We start from the raw sequence: 22,057 nt of genomic DNA on the forward strand, positions 1-22,057 counted from the left end.
GTATATCGCTAGTTTAATTGATTCTACACACCAATGCGAATACTCATTTTGTTGCCACTCCCCCCCCCCCCCCAATGATTTTAGATGTTGTGATGGAATATTATCTTTCCCTTCTAACTTATTCGTTATTAGGTCTTCCAGAGTTCTTTTAAACTGTGGTTCTACTCTTTCCGCCTATCCTCTCTCTCCTCTGCATTTAATACTGGAATTCCCATTGCACTCTTAATGTTACCACCCTTGACTCTTTCACCGAAAGGTGTTTTCACTTTTCTGTATGTTAAGTCAGTCATAACAACAAACATCTCTTTTTCGATTTCTTCACATTTTTTATGTGACCATTTGACCATAGCTTTCCTGAACTTCCTATTTATTTATTTCCTAAGTGATTTGTATTCCTGTATTTCTGCATTTCACTGAACTTTTTTATACCTCTTTCTTTCATCGATCAACTGAAGCATTTCTTTTGTTACCCATGGCTTCTTTTAGTTACTTCTTTGTACCTATCTTTTTCTTTCCAACGTCTGTGACTGCCATTTTTAGAGATGTCCATTCCTCTTCAGCTGACTGCCTACTGTGCTATTCCTTACCGCAGTATTTATAGCCCCAGACAACTTCATGCAAATCTCTTCATTCCTTAGTACTTCCGCATTCCACTTGTTTGGTTCTTACTGTCTGCCCTACTAAGCTTCATTTTTAAATTGTGATCTGAGTCTATATCTGCTCCTGGGTAAGCCTTACAATACAACATCTGATTTCGGAATCTCCGCCTGACCATGATGTACTCTAACTGAAAGCTTCCCGGGTCTGTCGACCTTTTCCCAGTGTACCTCCTTCTCTTGTGATTATTGAACATAGAATTCCATATTACTAGCTTAAATTTATTGCAGGAATCTGTGAATCTCTCTCCTCTCTCATTCCGACTCCGGGGCCAATATACTCCCGTAAGCCTATCTTCTACTGCTTCCCGTACAGCAGCATTTTAATACCCCATGACTACTGGATTTTCATCTCCTTTAAGTACTCAATAACCCGTTCAATACCCTCATATACTTTCTTTGTCGCTTCATCTTCGGCTTGCGACGTCGGCATATATACTTGAACTATTGTTGTCAGTGTTGGCTTGTTGTCGATTCTAGCGGGAATAACCCCATCACTGAATTGATCACAGTAAGTCACTTTATGCCCTATCTTCGTATACACAATACATCGTACCCCCGTTATACCATTTCCGGGTGCTGTTGATATTACCCTATACTCATCAGAAATCCGTGTCTTCTTCCCATTTCGCTTCACTGACGCCTATTATATCTTGATTGAGAAATTGCATTTTCCTTTCCGCAATTTATAGTCTCGCTACCACTATCAAACTTCTTATATTCCAAGCCTCATCTCTTAGAACGTAATCCTTCCGTTGGTTATTCAATCTATTTATCATGGTCACTACTCCATGGCAATCCCCTTCCGGAGATCCGAATACGGGACTAGTACGGAATGTTTTTCAGATGGAGAGATCATCGGGATACTTTTTCAGTTATAGGCTGCATGTCCTGAACATACACACTATGTGTCTTAATATAGTGGTTTCCATTGCCTTACACATTCTCATGCCGCTAATCATCGCTGACTCTTCTGCCTTTAGGGACAGTTTCCCACCCCGGGGACAACAGAGTGCCCTGTACCTCTGTTCACTTCTGTGCCCTTTTTCACAAGTCCGTTGGCTTAATGAGGGTGTCTTCTTATACCGAAAGTCTTCGGCCACCATTGCTGATGAGTTTTATTCAACAAAATACGCTGCAATAAATTTTTTTGATATATACTGATATAAAATGTATGGCGGGCAGCAAAGTAATTTGAAACGAAACTGAAAAATTCTGTCCCTGAAAACTCTTTTTATTTCGTAGAAGAATTTGTATTATTGCAATATGTGAAAGGTGGTGAGTTGGAGTTCCTAACTCATGTCTGTATTTTTTTCATTCTTAAATCCTTATAAACCGTCAGCCTGTAGCCACATTCAAAAATTAATGTGCAGTGGAATGCAAAATGAATCGTTCCACATCATAACGATTTATCGTGTAAAATCATCCATGGAACATGAAACTGACAAATTACCTTGGAAATATAATGATGTATGGTGGACTAAAGAGAAAGGATATAAGAAATAGAGCATCATAGGGGAGTCCTCGCTCAAAAAAGTCTTAATTTGGGAAGGCAATTTCTAAAAATGTACTTCTGGAGCACGGAATTGTACGGAAGTAAATTATGAACTACGGGAACACTGAAAATTGAGGAAACAGAAATGTTTAAGATGGGCTATTAAGATAAGAAATCAGGATTTCCCCCAAACGGTGAGAAAAAGAATGTGTGAAAAATATTGAACAATGTGATATGTCTTGTGTTAAGACGGCAGGGAACAACTTACATTGAGAGATGGGGCCACAGAAGACAGTGCAGAAAAAGTGATTTTAAATATCCTAGTAATAATGGAGTACGTTGGATGTAAGTTCTTCTCTGAAAAGACGTGGCTGCCATAGACGAGGAAGCAGAGATTGGTCACATCAGTCCATTCAGAACACTGACAATTGTGCCTGTTCATACGCGTTACAATCGTAGCCAGGCGTCTCAACTTTTCGACGCCTGCGCATAAGCGTACTTCATGAGACATCCAGAAACATGAGTATACCCGTTATCATCTTGTATTGCAGCTCCGTAAAAGGAGCAATCTTTTAATTAAACTATTAGGCGGTTCACGTTTTGTTAAACACAAAAGGAAATTGTATTTGCTCAATACGATTATATTCTCATCCAACAAACAAAGACGAGGAAAAAGGCTATAAAAATCAACAATATTAATTATCCTTAGAAATTCTGGGATACCGGTATTACAATTTTGATTTTCATGAAAGAGTAACCTTCTCTCCGTGAAGGAAAGCCTGAGCTACTCTTAGGGACTGATTTATACGGTAAATTGACCTTCTGCGAAATTTAATTGAATTCAGCCATATTTTGATATTTTATCCACCCTCAGCCACTGTAGTCGTATGTAACGAAATAATAAGAAACCAAATGCATGAAAGAAATTTAGTTTCTGTACCGGTTTCGAGCACTTAGTGTCCTTTTTCAGAAGGCTATACCTGTTGCATTATTAGCGAGTAGCAACAATAAGATACATACAGAAAAATTCAATGGTCATGTGATTCGTAGTGTCTGTTCAGAATCAGTATATCAGTCATTAGCACGTCAGTCATATTTACTTACAAACACAGTTAGCAGCACTGTCTATTTTTATTTGATATGCTGAATAAACTTACATGCTACTGCTATTTCGCAACGTACTTAATTTCAGTTGACCGTCGTTCATAAAGCAAGAGACATCAAATCGGATATGAACACATGGATCTTAACCTTGTAATTTTCCATAAAAATCAAGAGTATCAACCACAGCTAATTTACGCACAGCATATTAATGCTTAGTCTCCCATAAGTCCAACCCCTCGTCCAAGTCGTGGGAGATGGGCAACGGCACAAAGTAGGGGACTGCCTATAGGGGCGATGTACAGCGGGGACTTCGTGTGCCCCAGGACCGCTATGGTAGCTGGGAAGGCCCTATGGGAACCCTGAAACGTGACGGCTAACGGGGCTCTGGTGAAGCTGCGATAGGCCTAGCAAGCCAGTAGTGGATAAATCAACTGCTTTTAAAAAGGGAACATGCCTCGGATCACGGAACGGATTTAAAGGAAACCGACCAAGCAATGGAAAAGGATTACGAGATGGTTTACGACTGGGCACCTTAAACGTAAGGACTCTAACTGGGAAGTTTGAAGAAATTGTAGAAATTGTAGAAATGATGGAAAGGAGGAAATTGGACATCTTGGGACTTGCTGAGACTAGGTGGAGAGGAGTTGGTGAAAAACCACTAAGTAAAGGATGTAAACTGTACTGGATAGGGATTGAGAGGGGAAGAAATGGAGTGGCAATAGTGGTCAGGTCTGCAGGAGGAGGTGGAAGGTATCAATGATCGAATGATAAAAGCCTGAGTACGAGTGAAAGGAAAAAGCATTGAAATCATCCAAGCATATGCCCCACAGGTGGGGTGTACAAAAAAGGAGAAGGAGGAATTTGAAGATGACATGCAAAAGCAGCTAAATGCAGGTAATCATATTATAATAGGGGACCTCAATGCACATGTTGGCACAGACAGGAAAGGATTCGAGGAGATAATGGGACCAGAGGGCTGGGGGAACCGAAATAGAGAAGGAAAATTGTTGCTGGAATTCTGCAAGAGGAATGGGCTGGCGATCGCAAATTCCTGGTACAAGAAGAGAAGTAGCCACAAAATAACTTGGTACAGTGGAGACTGGTCCCAAACTTCAGTAGTAGACTATGTACTAGTGGATAGGCAGATGATGAGCAGCCTCACAGATGTTAAGGTCATTCCATCTGAGGCCTCAGACAGTGACCATCGGCTGTTGGTAGCCACCCTGAGAGAGAAAAAAGATAGGAGGGCAGCAGATATACAGGAGAAAAGGTTGAAGACATGGATGCTGAAAGAGGATGAACGGAGGACCCAGTACCAGACACTGATCAGGAAGAAGCTGCCAAAGGAAGATCAGCGAACAGTGGAAGAAGAATGGGGAGATTTTAACAGGGCTCTAGTTGAGGCAGCTGAGACTGTGTGCGGAAGAACTAGCACAAAGAGGAGAAGTAAGGAAACCCCATGGTGGAACAACATATGTAAAGAGGCAGTACTTCGAAAGAACAAAGCCTTCAGAGAATGGTTCCAGACCCGAACAGAGGAAGCTAGGGTAAAATATAAGGAAAGCAAGAGAGCGGCACAGACCATAGTAAGGGTGGAGAAGAAGAAGTGGATGGAAAAATGGACAAGAATGTTAGAAGAGGACAGTGAAGGGAACAAAAAAGTACTTTACACCATGGTAAGAAATAAGAGGAACGACAGAAGCGAGTGCCTGAGGATCATGGATAATAATGGAAGAGTTGTGGAAGAAATGCATGAGCTCAAAAAGATTTGGAAGGAGTACTTTGAAGATCTGTTGAATGCCGCCAAGCGGGTAACTAACAGCGATGGAGAGCCTAAGGCAGCAGACGATTATAATAGTGGGGAAATTGATGATCTAACTTGGAATGAAGTGGAAGAAGCCATAAAGAGGATGAAAGGGGGCAGGGCACCAGGTTGGGACGAAGTAACAGTGGATATGATACGAGCAGCAGGAGAACTAGGAACCCAGTGGCTATACAGAGTGCTGAGGGTGGTGTGGAAGGAGAACAGAATTCCTGAGGATTGGAAGAAAGGAATTATAGTCCCGATCTTCAAGAAAGGGGATAAAAGGAGATGTGAGAACTACAGAGGAATCACCTTGCTATGCCACTGTGGAAAAATCTATGAAAAGATCCTGGAGAAGAGAATAAGAAGCAGTATTGAAAGTAGACTGCAAGAGGAGCAGTATGGTTTCAGACCGGGAAGATCAACAACGGACCTCATATTTGCGGTAAGGCAACTGCAGGAAAGGCACTATGAGTACGGGAAGGACTTAATCATGGCCTTTTTAGATATTGAGAAGGCGTATGACAGTATCTGTAGGGACAAGCTCTGGGATGTGCTGAACGCAAAAGGGATAGATGAAGAGATAACACGAAAAGTCAGAAAAATGTATGAGGGAAGTGAGAGTTGTGTGAAAGTGGGGAGGGAACGTACTGCATGGTTCAAGCTGGAAAATGGGCTGCACTTTCGCCTTTATTGTTTATTATTGTTATGGATGAAATCCTACAGCAAGTATCAGATGCAATTGGAGATCATAAAATGAAAGCAGTGCTTTTTGCCGATGACCTGATGTTATGGGGAAATTGCGAGAAGGAGGTGCAAGAGCAGTTAGATGTATGGGAGGCAACGGCAGCACAATATGGAATGCATTTCTCTGCAAAGAAAAGTGAAATAATTGTCACAACAAGGAAGAAGAATAGGCCAAATGTGGATATAACTTGTGGAGGGGAAAAACTACAAGTGGTAGAGAACTTCAAGTACCTGGGAAGCATGATTGAAAGTAAGGGGGGAAATGCAATGGAAATAAATGAAAGGTGCAGAAAAGCAGGGCAGTTCTACAAATGCATTAGGGGGCTTATTTGGAGCAAGGAGGTGCCACAGAAATCCAAGGGATTTATATACCGAACCTACTTTGTCCCCATATTGGCATACGGAAGTGAGACATGGGTAATGTACAAAAGCGACAAAAGTAGAATACAGGCTAGTGAAATGAAGTTCCAGAGGAGCAGGTTGAGTGTAACAAGACGAGACAGATTGCGAAATGTGTATGTGAGGGAAAGACTAAAGTAGGAACCAATACAGGACAGGATAGAAAAATCAAGACTGCAGTGGTATGGACACATGAAGAGAATGGATGAGGGAAGAATTCCAAAGAGGATGTTTGATCTGCAACTGGAGGGGAAGAGGCCCAGAGGAAGACCAAGGGATAGATGGGTGAAGGGAGTGAAGGAATGTGTGACGAGAAGAGGAGAGAACTTGACGAAGGTGGAAGAGGGGGATTGGTGGAAAGACAGAACACGATGGAGAGGCTTGTGTTCCCGACAGACCCAGCCAGTGGCTGGAAACTGTCCAAGATGATGATGATGATATTAATGCTTGCTTAAGACAATTATACACATTAGGCGCTAAATCTTAGCAGATCCGACACTCGCAGCCTCCTGCATTAACTTCATGTATTCGAATTCTTCCTGGTCAGTATTTCTTACCTATTTTTAGTCCTTCCAGTGCCCATTTCGAAAATGTACTGTTGACGAATCTGTTAATTAGATGCGTGTCTTCCACAGACTCCCTGTTCGATTACCTCATTACTCACACATCTCTTTCATACGGTGCTGTTTACAAGACACAGACTTTCAAAAACTTGTTTCTAAATACCAGAAGATTCCTTTTACCTAAGCATTTTCTTCATGTTTCGACAATCTAAGCTACTTTTGGGAAGATTTTGTGTCGATACTTACATGCCAAGTACAGTAATGGGTTGAATTTTTTGAGGTTCACTGTTTGTACAATTCGCCGGTTGTTAGATACATTGTTATTAATGCAAGCAAACAGTATTTCATACAATTGTACTATGTAAACAAAAGCATCTCCCGATGATTACTAGTCAAGAGAAGTAACATGTCGCTATCTTGCAATATTAACAAGAAACATCTGCAGTGATAGAAGAACACATGTCTCTATCTTGCGACAGATGAGAAACAACTGCCATTACTGTCTAAAACTGTTTTAATGGGGACTGTCTATATAATCAGTCATTAGTAACAAATCGTTTAACATTATTTTTGTATGAAGAATAGATCCAGTTATAACTTACGAGATAACAATTATAAAAAGTTTCTCTCGAAAAATGCCGGCTTTGTTTGTCAGGTATCACGATTTACAATTATTTGGATAAAATGACTCTGCAAGAAGGAAGCAAATATGGGCAATACTTTTTAAGAAAACTTGGTCTTCTTCTAAAACATTAAATTGTAAAAAAAAAGCGGATGGATGTCAATCACTTTCGTTTTCCTCATAAAGTTTGTTTCTGGCATTAAACTCTTTTATGGTCATATGTTTCTCACGTAGACGTATGATTTAATGTGGTTATACTGTTAATTAAAACAGAGACATTTGCTTGCGTCGAATGTCTCCACTGGGGATGTTTGACATTCTGCTTTGTCTACACACGAACAATCACTTTGGTGTGTGAAGTAATTATGCAACAGCACCCATGAATATTATTACACGACCTGGTGTTACGAACCATGAAATGGAGCAGTACCGCCGAAAGTCTGTTATATCACTGTGTACTCTATGTCATCCTGTCTAGCAATGAAAGTTAGTATTATTCGGCCTTCGTCTTTCGCCAGTAGCTGAATGGGTTCGATTCCTGGCTGAGTCAGCGATTTTCTCCGCGTAGGGACTGGGTGTTGTGTTGTCCTAATCATCATCATTTCACCCCACCGACGCGCAAGTCGCCCAAGTGGCGTCAGATCGAAAGACTTGCACCCAGCGATCGGTCTACCCGACGGGAGGCCCTAGTCACACAATATTTACATTTACATTTGTCCATCACACAAAACTGAACTTGGGACGCTTATACGGTATTCGCAAGGTTTAATGCGTTCAGCGTAACTGAAATAAAGCAGGAAATTATGAGAAACGTCAAGGTTTGGTCAGAACTGAGTAGTTTACCAAGAAAATTTAACCCAAACAGTTTGCAAATCTTAACTAAGACCCAAAGATGTTTTCAGTTGGCAAGAGCCAGAGCGTTACAGACATGGTACTTGCAGCTGATGTGACATCAGATATTCAGAATTTCATCACAAGCACCACTATTCAATACAGAACGTCATAAGAAGACTAACGTTGTGTAGCGTGCCGACCGTATTCGTTCAAAAAGTACACGAGATCGGCAGTGTGTTGCAAGAGAGCCAGCCGCAGGCTGGCAAGGGTGCTATATGTTGCAAAGCAAAACAGGCATTGTAAAGCAGAGCCAACAACGCGCGGTTTCGCAGTAGCTGACAATGGATTATGGTAGTAGGACAGAAGCGATTCTTCACTTGCCATCACGGAAGTGCTTAGAGTACTTGTGTTAAGTCCTAAACCAACGCAGTCTTGAGCGTATAAGTACTCAGCCATTTGTGTACTAAATATTTTCGTCTGTTACAGCCCACAGCACGAACGTGTGACACCTGCAGTGACGTCCTGGAATGACTTACGGGGTTCGGTGTTCGACCACGGGCAAGGCAGCCTGCCCTGAGTCAGCTGGCTTGAGGGAGTTTGCGGCTGCTACTGCAGAGTTGTCAGCCCCGCTGCCGCGCCGTCGTTACGGTCGCGGATGGAGTATCGCTGACGGAGGAGTTTAAGTGGCTGAACACCCAGCCCCGCACTTTGCTCTGTCAGGACATCTATTGTTTCACATGACATGTAACTGGACACCTCCTCCAAGCTGGTGTTCCTGATGTACAAGGGCTGAGGACAGGAATAAAGAAGTTAATTAAACAAATCTAGTGTCGTGCACCAATAGAGGTTACAACACAGTACTGACTCAAAACAGCGTTTTGGGCACTAATTCAAAAGAATGCCAATCGAATTAAAAAAAGGCCCCTGCACCGTTTCAGCGATTGTTGGATGAAGTACTCAGAGGTTTAAAACCACGGCTCTGGTACCGCGCGCCACGGAATTTGAATCCGCGCCAGACGTCATGAACGTCGAAGGTCCGAAGAGGTCACTGCACCATCGCGCCATAAGCTGTGGCGGCGCGCGCCTGCTAGCCCGCTTCTAGTGTGGGGGCGCCACAGTGGAACACGTGGTCCCAGCGGCCAATAGCGGCGTCCCCGATAGCATACTTAAGCGCCTGCCTCGAGCTGAGCCAGTCTCCTCCCCCTCCCTCCTCCTGAGCGGCTTCCCCCTCCTACTCCCCCTCCATCTCTTGTGCCTCCTTTCAGTGTCTCTGCACTCCCTCCTGCCCTGTCTTCCCTCTTCATCTCCCGCCCCATGTGTCTCCTGCCTCTTCATGTACCCACTGATGCCCCTCCTCTCTTCATCCCGCCACTTCCCCTGCTGCCCCTTGCTCTCTCCTCCTTTTCCATCCTCTCTGCCCTTTCCCTCGGCAGGTCCCGCTTGGCAGTTTTATTCTTCGTCGTGTGTGCTGCAAGTGGGTTTTAAGTGTGTTGTTCTGGAGTGTTTTTACCACTGTGGCCGACTTTTAACGTGTGCATGTCCATTCAGTGTCTTCTCTGAGTTTCAAAGAACCGCCAACTGTGTTTCTTAACTTTCTGGTGATTTTTTTTTAACTGTCCGCCATGAACGTCTCCGTGTTCATCTATATTTTTTACCTCAATTTTCTCCCATTATTCTGTTTTAAGTTCCCCTATATCGCCTTATGTATGTAACATTTTGTTCTTATTTTAAGTTGTCATGTCACTCAGCTGAAGAGCGGCGGATTGTGCCGCTGACAGCCCTCCCCTGCCCATATGGAGCAGGGGAATGAAATCACAATAAAGGGAAAAAGAAAAAAAGCTCAGCCAGCAGTCTAACATTGCGTGCGTCTCAGGACATATTGCCTCAGACTGCTTATTGACTTTTGTGTTTCTATTCCAGTGGACGTGGTTGTCTTGTTTGGTTCGTTACTCTGTTGTCTGTTCTTGTTGTGTCACGTCCTCTGTCCTCCGTAGGTTGTGTCGTCGTTTGCGGGCCGCTCCACGGGTCCCGCCGCGTTTCCGTCACTACCACCCCGCAACTGTTCCACTTGCCGTTACAACATCGGCAATGCTTAGTTTATGTTGCTGACATAATAGTTTATGGGAGTGGTATGGAACAGTATTTGAATCGATTAAGGGATTATTCCTAAGGATACAGGCATGCGAAGTTACCACTGAGTACAGAAAAGTATAATTTTGTGATGGAAGAGGTAGCATACCTGGGTCGTCTCAAAAATAAAGATGGGGTTAAGATAGACCGAAGATTAATTAGAGTTGTACGTGGATTTCCTGTACTAGAATATGTAAATGAATTGCAATCGTTCTTAGGAGTTGCGAACTATTATGGCCGTATTGTAAAATAATTTGCAGATATTGCCAGACCATTGACACAGCTGTTAAAAAAGGTACTAGATTTATATGGCCAGAATAGTGCCAAAACGCTTTTGAGGAGCTACAAGAAGCTTTAATATCAAATTGGATAATGGTATTTCTGGATTTTAATAGAGAATTTGTTTTATTACGTGATGTATCAAACCATGCTGTTGGCTGTGTTAGGTAAAAGGCGTAGAAAATCCGGTAACTTACGCTTCAAGACAACTAAATTTTGCAGAGAGAAATTATTCCACAACAGAGAAAGAGATGTTAAGTGATACGTTGCGCGGCCGGCGCCAGTACGCTTTTCTTGTAGTGTTATCTTTGCCATCGATGTCATTTTGGCCGGTCTGAAGTCGGTTGTTCGTCGTGGGCTTGGCTATTTAAGTCTGCAGCGTCGAGGCAGCATCTCGCACTGTGTGGTCTGTCGGTTGCGGTTACAACGGGGTCGCGAGGTCGGCTCTTCGATCGTGCGCATGCTCATTGCGCGTGTTATTACTGGAGCAATGTCGCCGGAGACGGCGGAAAGGTTTTGGGCTCCGGCAGGAGACGTGGTGTCTGGCTTTTCTCGCCACACAGTGCATGTTGAGAAGAGCAGCTTGCCGGAGCGTCTCCTGGCATTAACCGTTCCCATGGGCATTTAGTGTCTGTTCGATTTAAACAGGTGCGGTTGTGTGCTAATATATGTTTGTTAGTGGTTAACTAATGCTGTCTTCAGTGACGAGTCTGATACGTCGAACTTATGTCACACGTGACATGATAAGGGATTTGGGCGTTCAATCTTATTTACCTACCACTAGGTGACGGATGTGCTGCTAGACGTAAGGAAATCTGGTGAGATCCTAATTATTGAGTGATTTTATATCTAAAATTGTGGTAACATTGGTGATTAAGTACCAAAATTTGCACCTTAATTAACGAGTAACGAAATACTATTTCATGGAAGTGAAGTTCAGGTGGGCTATTGCCGGTTTAAGGTAATACTCAGCTGTCGATATTACGTTCCAGGGAACAATCTGATTTACGCGTGTATTGCAGGGTTTAAATGAATTCTTTGGGGGTGAGTTAAAAAAAGTGACGATCCTTCCTGTTTCAATGTTATGTTTTCTTGTTCTACATAATACGGACCCAGTCGTAAGTGTCGCTGTTGTAGTTGATTTATGTTTCATTTGGGTGGAGAACAATGTGTTTCCTCCGGTACGGTGGGACGTGGCACCGGAGCTTCACGACTTGGCCGTTGCCAGTGGAACTGTATTTCGTTAGACCGGGCTCCACGTTGCTAGATTTCTATCTCGATCTCGTTCTTAAGTTGATTATTGATGTTCGCTTTGTTCCTGGCTCTGTCAGGTCGTTAAGCTTTGTAGCTTGTTCCTCCACCACTTGGCGGATACACCTTTCGTTCGAAATATGAATTTAAACGTGTAAAACTGGGTCACGCTGTTATTAGTGACCGATCAGATTGCTGGACGCTCCGCCTTATTAATTCTGTATTCCCTTATCAGCCAGTTTTATCATATTTGCACCTTGTACGCTAAATGTAAAGTTGAACTCTTACAAAGGACGGTTTCATTTGCGTTTGTTCTCAGGGAATGTTTAGACGCCGAGGTGCTTTTTCATTAATTGTTGGTTATTTAATTAACTCCTATTCATGCTACCATCAACTGGATTATTCCATAGTCAGAAGTTCGGATGCCCGGTGTCTTCATTGCCGAGTGTTCAGGTTTTACAAGTTGCGTTATTGTTGCTTGTGTGGATCATGCCTTATTGTTAGACCTCGGTATGAATTTATATTGATAAAGAGAAGTCATAGTACAGAATAGTCTTGCGGGTTCAGAGTTTGGCAAGTCTTGCTTGGCGTAAGTATTTACATCAACAAAAGTTTTCTTAATGTTTTATGCATTTGTTATGCCGAATTCAACAGGGATTTAAGAACAATTTTTATTGTTCTTGTTAAATTGATCAGTTTTATTGTATTTAAATTGTGCGAAGCAATAAACATTGTTTAACACGAGCTGTGTATGTTTGGCCCTGTAGCTTCCTGTCGTATTATTGGACGCAAATAGCAAGTCTGATGAAGCATTATTTATGGAATCACATATTTCAAATGTTATCTGTACGGTAAAAAATTTATAGTAGTAGTACATCATGCATCATTAAAATTGTTGTTGGGATTAAAGGATCCTTGTAGTAGGTTGACAAGACGGGCAGTAAGACTAAGAAGTACGGAAAAGTGGATGGCAGTAAAAAGTGGCAGTATTACGTATGGCGAGTAATGAGCATAGCAAACGGCAAGCTGCACAGAGCTGATGAAGAATGTAAGCAGTATTTTAAGCTGTCCCAGTTTTGTATGCAGGATGGGTTGCTAAGCAGAGAAATCAAGTTGGCACTGCAGGTAGTAGTACAAGTGAAACTAAAGAATTGGGTGCTACTACAAACTCATGATCACAGGTTACTTTGTCGTGGAGGTTGCAGATCTACCAACAGAAGAGTAGCGGAAAGGTACTGGTGGAGGAAAGGACAGACGGATATAAACCAGTATGTACGGAATTGCATACAGTGAGCACAGAAAGCGCATTTGGGTCAAACGGGAGTGCCATTGCAAAGGTGACCTGAAGCATTAGCACCATTCAAATTTGCGGGCACTGAACAACTGCAGCGAATAAGTACGTAGTCACAATCATAGATCATCTTTCAAGATACGTAGAAACGGTCGCAATGCCAAACGAGCAGACAGAAATAGTGGCACAAGCACTTGTGAATAATTGGATACTGAAGTTTGGAGTTCCTGAAACAATAGTAAAAGATCAGGGAATGACAATCATGTCACACCTATTCAAGGAATTGAGTAAGTTATTGAATGTGAAGAATTTAAGGACGCGTCCTTTCCATAAACAAGCCAATGCAAGAACTGAAATAGTGCATGGGGCAATCGGGAAGATTACTCACATCGCACCAACAGGGATATCTATTTGAAGCACCTCATCTCCGCCTACTGCTCAAAACAGCATACGAATACAGGATTACCACCACGTGAAGTAGTATAGGGGTAGTAAGATTCCATATTATAAGGAGTTAATTAAACAATTCTACTGTCGTCTTGACGTCTCATTTCATTCTCCACGGGTGACAATCCATGGGTCATCTAACAGTTGATTGCCTCTAGAACAGAAAGTAAAATAAGAACTAAAGAAGTGGGAACGGAGACATTGCTGCCAAATTATGACGTTACCAGGTGCCTGATCTCAGCTTCGAATCCAGAATTAAAATGTACAGAAAAATATATTCACAGATATTAGATGACTGAGTTATGCTTCTGCGACAGAACGATGCGCATCCGCAGTTAAAGGACTGAAGCCGCCATGCCCCCTCTACAATAGTGTGCCTCGGGGCCCCATTCCTTCATGGAGGAATTACTAGCAACGGCTGGCGTTATAGCTAGCAACAGCGCGAAGCTAATCGTGGTCTGTTCTGTGCCTTCACTGGATATCACAGATGTTTCAGCTTTTCAGCTTTAAAGTCGAGCGTTAATTGAAAGTTCGCATGATTAAGAGTAGACGTACTTTCAAACTGCAATTAAGTTAAATATGTTTAAATGTCATAGAGCGGCATGGGTTTGTTGTTGTTGTGGTCTTCAGTCCTGAGACTGGTTTGATGCAGCTCTCCATGCTACCCTATCCCGTGCAAGTTTCTTCATCTCCCAGTACCTACTGCAACCTACATCCTTCTGAATCTGCTTAGTGTATTCATCTCTTGGTCTCCCCCTACAATTTTTACCCTCCACGCTGCCCTCCAATGCTACATTTGTGATCCCTTGATGCCTCAGAACATGTCCTACCAACCGGTCCCTTCTTCTCGTCAAGTTGTGCCATAAACTCCTCTTCTCCCCAATTCTATTCAATACCTCCTCATTAGTTATGTGATCTACCCATCTAATCCTCAGCATTCTTCTGTAGCACCAAATTTCGAGAGCTTCTATTTTCTTCCTGTCTAATCTATTTATCGTCCATGTTTCAATTCCATACATGGCTACACTCCATACAAATACTTTCAGAAACGACTTCCTGACACTTAAATCTATACTCGATGTTAACAAATTTCTCTTCTTCAGAAACGCTTTCCTTGCCATTGCCAGTCTACATTTTATATCTTCTCTACTTCGACCACCATCAGTTAGTTTGCTCCCCAAATAACAAAACTCCTTTACTACTTTAAGTTTCTCATTTCCTAATCTAATTCCCTCAGCATCACCCGAATTAATTCGACAACATTCCATTATCTTCGTTTTGCTTTTGTTGATGTTCATCTTATATCCTCCTTTCAAGACACTGTCCATTCCGTTCAACTGTTCTTCCAAGTCCTTTACTGCCTCTGACAGAATTACAATGTCATCGGCGAACATCAAAGTTTCTTCTCCATGGATTTTAATACCTACTCCGAATTTTTCTTTTGTTTCCTTTACTGCTTGCTCAATATACAGATTGAATAACATTGGGCAGAGGCTACAACCCTGTCTCACTCCCTTCCCAACCACTGCTTCCCTTTCATGTCCCTCGACTCTTATAACTGCCATCTAGTTTCTGTACATATTTTAAATAGCCTTTCGCTCCCTGTATTTTACCCCTGCCACCTTTAGAATTTGGAAGAGAGTATTCCAGTCAACATTGTAAAAATCTTTCTCTAAGTCTACAAATGCTAGAAACGTAGGTTTGCCTTTCCTTAATCTTTCTTCTAAGATAAGTCGTAAGGTCAGTATTGCCTCACGTGTTCCATTATTTCTACGGAATCCAAACTGATCTTCCCTGATGTCGGCTTCTACCAGTTTTTCCATTCGTCTGTAAAGAATTCATGTTAGTATTTTGCAGCTGTGACTTATTAAACTGATAGTTCGGTAATTTTCACATTTGTCAACACCTGCTTTCTTTGGGATTGGAATTATTATATTCTTATTGAAGTCTGAGGGTACTTCGCCTGTCTCATACATCTACCTCACCAGATGGTAGAGTTCTGTCAGGACTGGCTCTCCCAAGGCCGTCAGTAGCTCTAATGGAATGTTGTCTACTCCCGGAGCCTTGTTTCGGCTCAGGTCTTTCAGTGCTCTGTCAAACTCTTCACGCAGTATCGTATCTCCCATTTCATCTTCATCTACATTCTCTTCAATTTCTATAATATTGTCGTCGTACATCGCCCCTGTATAGACCCTCTATATACTCCTTCTATCTTTCTGCTTTCCCTTCTTTGGTTAGAACTGGGTTTCCATTTGAGCTCTTGATATTCATACAAGCGGTTCTCTTTTCCAAAGGTCTCTTTAATTTTCCTGCAGGCAGTATCTATCTAACCCCTAGTGAGATAAGCCTCTACATCCTTACATTTGTCCTCTAGCCATCCCTGCTTAGCCATTTTGCACCTCCTGTCGATCTTATTTTTGAGACGTTTGTATTCCTTTTTGCCTGCTTCATTTACTGCATTTTTATATTTTCACCTTTCGTCAATTAAATTCAATATTTCTTTCTGTCACCCAAGGATTTCTACTAGCCCTCGTCTTTTTACCTACTTGATCCTCTGCTGCCTTCACTACTTCATCCCTCAAAGCTAATCGAGCGAGGTGGCGCAGTGGTTAGCACACTGGACTCGCATTCGGGAGGACGACGGTTCAATCCCGTCTCCGGCCATCCTGATTTAGGTTTTCCGTGATTTCCCTAAATCGTTTCAGGCAAATGCCGGGATGGTTCCTTTGAAAGGGCACGGCCGATTTCCTTCCCAATCCTTCCCTAACCCGAGCTTGCGCTCCGTCTCTAATGACCTCGTTGTCGACGGGACGTTAAACCACCACCACCACCCTCAAAGCTACCCATTCTTCTTCTACTGTATTTCTTTCCCCCGTTCTTGTCAATTGTTCCCTTACGCTCTCCCTGAAACTCTGTACAACCTCTGGTTCTTTCAGTTTATCCAGGTCCCATCTCCTTAAATTCCCATCTTTTTGCAGTTTCTTCAATTTTCATCTGCAGTTCATAACCAATAGATTGTGGTCAGAGTCCACATCTGCCCCTGGAAATGTCTTACAATTTAAAACCTGGTTCCTACATCTCTGACGTACCATTATATAATCTATCTGATACCTTTTAGTACCTCCGAGATTCTTCCATGGGTTACCATCAAATAATCAATATGACAGTAGTCTGCTCAGTGGTACAAAATGCTCTCCATTTGGTATTCCAAACTAGATATCGTTAACAAACTTACCGTTGGTAAATTCTTCAGTAAACGGTTTCCTAATGCTGATTCTCGCCTGGCTGAGAAACATGATTGTAATGGCTTCCATGTAAATTAGCGAAGTGTTTTAGGCTAACGAAGATTTTCTTCGTGTTATAATGTGTAATAACTACGTATCCATTTCGTGTTAAATGTTGTATTATTAAACAAATACCTCCAAGTTGCAAGCATAAACACACAGTAATTATTGACTACTGGACTGTTGTCTCTTGCCGGCCTGAGTGGCTGAGCGGTTCTGAGCGCTTCAGTCTGGAACCGCGTGACCGCTCCGGTCGCTGGTTCGAATCCTGCCTCGGGCATGGATGTGTGTGATGTCCTTAGGTCAGTTAGGTTTAAGTAGTTCTAAGTTCTAGGGGACTGATGACCTCAGCACACAGAAAAATGTTAAACATTTTTGGGATTTATTAAAATTCTTGTGTGCTCGTTAATATTAACAAACAGAAACGTTAATAGTGTGCATGAATAACGCTTTTCTCTACCAACGTTATCACATACAGTACAATTAAATACTTTAGTCAGATAGTTCAAAACCACATGTCGGAACAGTGATAAAATTACAGGACTCATATACTTACTCTATGTGATTTATAACTCATAATATCGTTCGTACCTCAGGGTAACGTCCGATAAAATTCTGATATTCAACTATGAATCCTGAAACATGAAACACACTTTTTGCTTGTACGGTATTTCGTAATACACGAATGCTATAGTTCATTGTCAAATCATTTTTCTAATAATTTTCGCAAATTTTTTCTAATCTTTGCCGCTAGATACCGTAAGTTTCAAATGCTTGGTTCGACAACCCACACTAAGATCGTTAGTTTGCGATTACCACCTACTGTTCATGGTAACCGAACCTATAATCGTAAATTTACTGACTGGAAGAAGATGCAGTACTTACAAGTCACATATTAAAAAACATCTAAGCCGGAAAGGCCACGTCATGAATAGTTGTAAGTAAGATGGCGAGCCGCTAAGGGCTGCTCGTACTTTAGTGAACAAGGGTTGCAACAAGACTTAATATTTGTGACCGAGGGCTTATTCGTTCTAATATACTACACAAACTGGCAAGGATAAATTCAGGACAGTACAGACTTCCCTGTCAGACACACGAACCTACCACTGCGCACTCCTCGAATCAATTCTAAGATTTGTGGCCCGTACATGCGCGCACAGGCTCAACCTCGCCACAAACAGAACAGCGGTTAGGCGAGCACGGAGAAGCGTCCTATTGAGACTATCTGGAGCTTTTGGCACGACATCAGTCGAAACACTGTGTGTTGTGCTCGGAATCTTGCCGACAGATATTACAATCAGATATGGCCCGCTCTGTAGTGGTAAAAGATGGGTAGGCTACGCGAGGTTAGTAAAATAACTGGTTCACCAATGAATAAAAAGTGGGACCTCAGAAAATGGTAGACTGAAACACGGCAGGAAGAATAGGGCACAAGTGATAAGGTACGAAGTGCACACATTTCTTCCGGATAAAATGAAAAGGTTAAGAATGAAACACGCCGACCCTAGCCGCGGCATGGAGTATTTCTTGACAAAGCACGGACCTTATCCCCCGCACTTGAACCGTGTGAGTCTAAGAGACAGATCCAGATGTACATGCAGTGTTATGGGAACCCCCGAATACACAATCCTATTCTGTGGGATACACAGACAGCACAGGAACACACTTGGGATACAACACATACAGACGAAACGCCACATATACGAGGCAATTAGAAAACCAGAACTATGAGACAAACTGAACGCACTCACAGAAATAATATCTGACGAATGCCATAAAGAATAGAGACGTGAGAGGCCGTACAGACGACACACCTACGCGCAGCCCCTAGACAGACGCTATGGTGCGGAATATGAGGATGAGGACTAAGACAGAACAAATGATCTGACACAAATATCCTTAACCTAGAAATAACATCCCAAACTTAGCACAATTATCGCGAACAAAGTGGACAATACTGGAATAGATACAAAACTATATACAGATATAAACAGTGTCGGCGCACCGTCGCAGATGCTGTAAACAAACACGGCGCTTTAAACCGGTAAATAGTGTAATTAGTTTAGAAGTAGCCCTAGTATAGCATAGATCTTCGTGGTATAAGGGTAGAATTAAAAGGTATTGGAGCCTGAGGATCAACGACTTGACACTTAATTCCAAGGCTTTCATCCTCATTAACACACGGTGGAGGGACTTCGAACTTGTTACTTTCCTATCTTCTTTCTTTCCTTCTTCATTCATAATTATTTATTTGCATTTTTCTTCCAAATTTCAAACCACTTTGAAACAATTTTGTTAAATGGTTTTGCTTAAGCTGCCAAAGAAAAACAAAAGAAAAGAAAAATGAAAATGAAATCAAAATAATAAAAAGATACAAACAAAATATGATCATATAGGACCCGCCTCCACGTGGGGGGACACGGGCAACGATTCGACCGGATGCGGGTACTGGTGTGGAAGTTACAATACGCATCAGGGCCGGTACAGCGGTCCCAGAGGCTAAGACGTCAATAAAGACCCACCGTAAGCAATTATGTGGTGAGTCGTAAAATAAGGGCGGCAAATGAAACAAGAAATTTCATCGCAATACTGCCATCTGCAGTAGACAATGCTTTGCGACTGTTTGCGAATTCTGACTGTGAGTCTACGGCGACAACCTGTAATAAGAAACCTTTATTACCTTCAATATATCTTCTCTCAAAGATACTAGTTAGTCTTCTTTGTGTTCCTCTCTCTCCTGTTACAATCAATCGTAGTCTAATGCTTCTTCTGAAATTCTCAACAATCTTTCGCCCTTTCAACTTATCACGGTACCAGTTCCTCGAAACCCGACATTTCTGTAAATTTCTTCATTTTTTATAATAAGTTATGGCCAGAGACCTCATCTCTACCTGGATACTTTTCATAGTTCAAAACCGAGCGAGGTGGCGCAGTGGTTAGACACTGGACTTGCATTCGGAAGGACGACGGTTCAATCCCGCGTCCGGCCATCCTGATTTAGGTTTTCCGTGATTTCCCTAAATCACTCCAGGCAAATGCCTGGATGGTTCCTCTGAAAGGGCACGGCCGACTTCCTTCCCCATCCTTCCCTATTCCGATGAGACCGATGACCACGCTGTCTGGTCTCCTTCCCCAAACCAACCAACCAACCAACCATAGTTCAAAGTTCAGTTAGATATCTCTTGCTGTCAATAATTTACCTGAAACCTTCCTGTATCGCTAGATCTCTTCCAAGTACTGAACTGACCTTCATGATTCTTAAACCAAATGTTAGCAAAGATTAAATAATCCTTTGCGCAAAATTTTCTCAGATAGCTTCTCCCTTCATTCTTTGCCCCATGTTGTGAACATGAGGTTCTCAACAGGACAATGACAGGCCGCCATCACAGACGCACATTCAAACGCCTCACGCCTCTTAGTTCCGAGCAGCAGCCTCCAGGTGGGGCTCGCTATTCGGAAAGACTTCCTGGTTTTGCCATCACGTCGTCTACTATTCGTCTGAAAACTGTTTCCCCAGTCTCCCAACACAACCGGGAAATGCATTGCTTCGACCTCGTGCTGCTATGGAACTACTTCAGCCACCAGACAGAAATGACAACGCACTGCACACACTCAAAGTTCAGTGTCTGCAGCCACCTCATTTCACTTTGTGCAACTCAGCCTTTCCTGCTATGGCAACATTTCTTTCACTAATGCTATGGAGCACAGCGTCGCGAGTTCCGCTCAGAGATCAATACTACTGAGTTAGTAGTCGTTTTTACGGAGCAGTAAATAAAAATATTACTATTACTGTTATAAAAAATATAGAACACACTCGTACGATAACAACTGACAGGTATCATGTTAACTATGTAAGTGGCTCAAAAAGACATATTGTATCTCATTAAAACTATATGTAACATTAGGGCAAATATATTTCTGCCTATGTCACGCTGTTGTCAATAGTTTTAATTATATATAATATGTCTTTTTGAGCCACTCACATAGTTAACATAATACCTGTAAATTGTTAACGTACGAGTATATTCTATATTTTTTTAATAGTACATTTGTTCTACTCATTGTACACGGGCCTGAAGAAGGCATCAATGTAATGCCGAAACTGGTAGCACCTAAGAAGTTCATAAAATAATCTCCACAACACATTCAGCTGTTGGTAAATTACTGCATCAAGAAATACATGCCAGCCGTTGTCCAACGGTACATATACAGGGTGAGTCACCTAACATTACCACTGGATATAATTCGTAAACCACATCAAATACTGACGAATCGATTCCACAGACCGAACGTGAGGAGAAGGGCTAGTGTAATTGGTTAATACAAACTATAAAAAATGCACGGAAGTATTTTTTTTAACACAAACCAACGTTTTTTTTAAATGGAACCCCGTTAGTTTTGTTAGAACAACTGAACATGTAAACAAATACGTAATCAGTGCCGTTTGTTGCATTGTAAAATGTTAATTATATCCGGAGATATTGTAACCTAAAGTTGACGCTTGAGTACCACTCCTCCGCTGTTCGATCGTGTGTATCGGAGAGCACCGAATTACGTAGGGATCCAAAGGGAACGGTGATGGATCTTAGGTACAGAAGAGACTCGAACAACACATTACGTCCACATGCTAACACCTTTTTATTGGTCTTTTTCACTGACGCACATGTACTTTACCATGAGGGGTGAGGTACACGTACAGACGTGGTTTCCGTTTTCAATTACGGAGTGGAATAGAGTGTGTCCCGACATGTCACGCCAATAGATGTTCAATGTGGTGGCCATCATTTGCTGCACACAATTGCAATCTCTGGCGTAATGAATGTCGTACACGCCGCAGTACATCTGGTGTAATGTCGCCGCAGGCTGCCACAATACGTTGTTTCATATCCTCTGGGGTTGTAGGCACATCACGGTACACATTCTCCTTTAACGTACCCCACAGAAAGAAATCCAGAGGTTTAAGATCAGGAGGACGGGCTGGCCAATTTATGCGTCCTCCACGTCCTATGAAACGCCCGTCGAACAACCTGTCAAGGGTCAGCATAGTGTTAATTGCGGAATGTGCAGGTGCACCATCATGCTGATACCACATACGTCGACGCGTTTCCAGTGGGACATTTTCGAGCAACGTTGGCATATCATTCTGTAGAA

The sequence above is a fragment of the Schistocerca piceifrons genome, chromosome 2 (assembly GCF_021461385.2).
Source record: "Schistocerca piceifrons isolate TAMUIC-IGC-003096 chromosome 2, iqSchPice1.1, whole genome shotgun sequence".
Classification (NCBI taxonomy): Eukaryota; Metazoa; Arthropoda; class Insecta; order Orthoptera; family Acrididae; genus Schistocerca; species Schistocerca piceifrons.